Source organism: Macaca fascicularis, chromosome 3 (genome assembly GCF_037993035.2).
Source record: "Macaca fascicularis isolate 582-1 chromosome 3, T2T-MFA8v1.1".
Classification (NCBI taxonomy): domain Eukaryota; kingdom Metazoa; phylum Chordata; class Mammalia; order Primates; family Cercopithecidae; genus Macaca; species Macaca fascicularis.
The window spans coordinates 154037724-154040962 of NC_088377.1; the positions used below are offsets into that span (position 1 = coordinate 154037724).

A 3239-nucleotide genomic window follows, 5' to 3' on the forward strand; every position below is an offset into this window, starting at 1 on the left:
CATCTGTAATCCCAGCACTTTGGGAGGCTGAGACTAGCGGATCACTAGAGGTCAGGAGTTCGAGACCAGCCTGGGCAACATGGTGAAATCCCGTCTCTACTAAAAAATACAAAAATTAACTGGGTATGGTGATTTGCACCTGTAATTCCAACTACTGGAGAGGCTGAGGCATGAGAATCACTTGAACCCAGGAGGCAGAGGTTGCAGTTAGCCGAGATTATGCCACTGCACTCCAGCCTGAGTGACAGAGCAAGGCTCCATCTCAAAAAAAAGCAACAACGAAATAAAACATATTTTAAAATATATCATAGACTGGCACATAACCAAGTGTAGTTTGTTGGCAAAAAGCCACTTTTTAATGGATAGAAATATTTTGGGGCATGATGATTTAGCAACAAATATAGAAAAAGTGAGATAGTAAATTTAATTCTCTTTTTGTTTGTTTTTTAGATGGAGTCTTGCTTTTTTGCCCAGGCTTGAGTGCAGTGGTACAATCTTGGCTCACTGCAACCTCTGCCTCCTGGATTCAAGCGATCTTCCCACCTCAGCCTCTCAAGTAGCTGGGACTGCAGGTATGGGCCACCACACCCAGCTAATTTTTGTGTCTTTAGTAGAGATGGGGGTTTCACCATGTTGGCCAGGCTGGTTCCAAACTCCTCCTGACCTCAGGTGACCCGCCCAACTCAGCCTCCCAAAGTGCTAGGATTATAGGTGTGAGCCACTGTGCCCAGCTGTGAACTTAATTCTTAATAGTGATTCTGCACTTTAAAGTTTGTTAAACTAAAGATCTTAAAACTGGGGTCTGCAGTAACAATATTTTCCAACTAGGACATTTTGGAAAGTGCTTATTTGTCAACAAAATAAAAATGGCCAAATGTTTGGGACTGTGGTCTTTGAATCACACATCAGAGTCACTGTGGCAGGTCATTATAACACAGATTGCAGGGTCTCACTTTTAGAGCTTCTGATTCTGTAAGTCTGCGGGGAGCTGAGGATGAACATTCCTCACAAGTTCTCAGGTGATACTCATACCGCTGGTTTGGGGATCACATTCCAAGAACCCCTGACTTAAAGAAATGCTCTTTTAAAATTTAACTTTTTCCTTTAAGGACATCTCAGAATCTTTCATCGTTAAGTATTGCTCTGGTCCTCTGAAACTCCCAGAGGGAGCGGTATATGAGAGATATCCCATATAATTTGATCATAAAACCCTTTCCCTTAGGGTAAACCAAGGACTATAATTGGAGAGACACAATTCTATGAAATTCAACTGAATTCAACATAAAGCTTAGTTTCCTTATTCTTCCGCTTCCTCAGTCCAGCCACAAAACTAGGGTTCCATGGGCTCAGTTCTAGGCTGCTTTCTGTTTTCCGTCTACCCTCTCCTCATAGGGAGCTCATCTGGGGCCATGACTTTAAATGCTGATGATGCTCCATTTGACATCTCCTGCAATCTCTCCTCTGAACCCCACATAGTGCATCCACTGCGTACTTAGCATTTTCATCTCAAACTGAATGAGTCCTGAACTGAACTCTTGTTAATAATTCCTCCGACCCACTCTGATTCCTCTCCCGGTTTTCCCTACTCAGGAAATGGCATCACCACCCACCATCTGGGTTGTCATCAAATCCATCAGCAATAGTTGTTATTTCTGCAAAAAAAAAAAAAAAAAAGTGTATAAGAATGTATGTGTTGGGTGTGATTCTGTTCTGCGGGGCTGTTCCCTGGAGCAGTAGTCATTTATCTCTGTTTGCCTTCTCTCCCACTTAAGTGCATGCCGCCACTCCATGGAGGATTCGATGAACAGGGATATGAGTCCCTTGAGGCCCCAGAACTATCTTTTCAATTGTGAACCAAAGACCAACAAAGATGATCACTTTAAGGTGAATGATGATGAAAATGAGCTCCAGTTATCTTTAAGAACCATCAGTTTAGGGGCTGGTGCAAAATATGAATTGCACATTGTTGAAGCAGAAGCAATGAATTACAAAGGTAGTCCAATTAAAGTAACAGTGGCAACTTTGAAAATGTCTGTACAGGTAACAGTTTCCCTTGGGGACTTTGAAATACCACTACCTATGGTCTTACAATTGAAGTGTGGTTTAGGGCCAGTGCATATTAGTGGACAGCACTTAGTAGCTGTGGAGGAAGACGCAGAGTCAGAAGATGAGGAGGAGGAGGATGTGAAACTCTTAAGTATATCTGGAAAGTGATCTGCTCCTGCAGGTGGTAGCAGGGTTTCATGGAAAAAAGTAAATCCTGCTGTGAAGACGATGATGATCATGATGAAGATGATGAGGAAACTGAAGAAAAAGCTCCAGTGAAAAAATCTGTATAAGATATACCAGCCAAAAATGCACAAAAATAAAACTAGAATGGAAAAGACTTAAAACCACCAACACTCAGATCAAAAGGTCAAGACCGGGCGTGGTGGCTCACGCCTGTAATCCCAGCACTTTGGGAGGCTGAGGCGAATGGATCATGAGGTCAGAAGATCGAGCCCATTCTGGATAACATGGTGAAACCCCGTCTCTATTAAAAAATACAAAAAATTAGCCAGGTGTGGTGGCGGGCGCCTGTAGTCCCAGCTACTCGGGAGGCTGAGGCAGGAGAGTGGCGTGAACCCGGGAGGTGGAGCTTGCAGTGAGCCGAGATTGCGCCACTGCACTCTGCCTGGGCGACAGAGTGAGACTCCATCTCAAAAAACAAAACAAAACAAAAAAAACAGGAATAAAAAATCTCCTGAAACACCAAAAGGACCTAGTCCTGTAGAAGACATTAAAGCAAAAATGCAAGCAAGTATAGAACAAGGGAGTTCTCTTCCTAAAGTGGAAGCTAAGCTCATCAGTTATGTGAAGAATTGCTTCCAGATAACTAACCAGGAAGCTATCCAAGATCTCTGGCAGTGGAGGAAGTCACTTTAAGAAAAGAGTTTAAACAATTTGTTAAAAAACTTTCATCTCATTTCATTTCTGTAACAGTTGATATCTGGTTGTCCTCTCTGTAATGCAGAGGGAGAGCTTTCCCTACTGTGTTTAATAAATGTTTTCCAGGTTCCATTGCCAAGAATGTGTTGTCCAAAATGCCTATTTGGTTTTTAAAGATGGAACTCCACCCTTTGGTTTTAAGTATGTATGGAATGTTGCAATATGACATAATGGTAGCAGTGGTCAGACATGGAAATGATGGGGAGACAAAAGTATATATGTGAAGTAAACTCAGTATTTTAATAAAGTAA

The 3239-nt window shown here is 42.3% G+C and overlaps 1 pseudogene; it reads left to right on the top strand.

Annotated features, from left to right (window-relative positions):
• Nucleotides 1-505: 505 nt before the first annotated feature.
• LOC102143632 (nucleophosmin pseudogene) lies at nucleotides 506-2416 on the top strand (annotated as a pseudogene).
• Nucleotides 2417-3239: the final 823 nt, after the last annotated feature.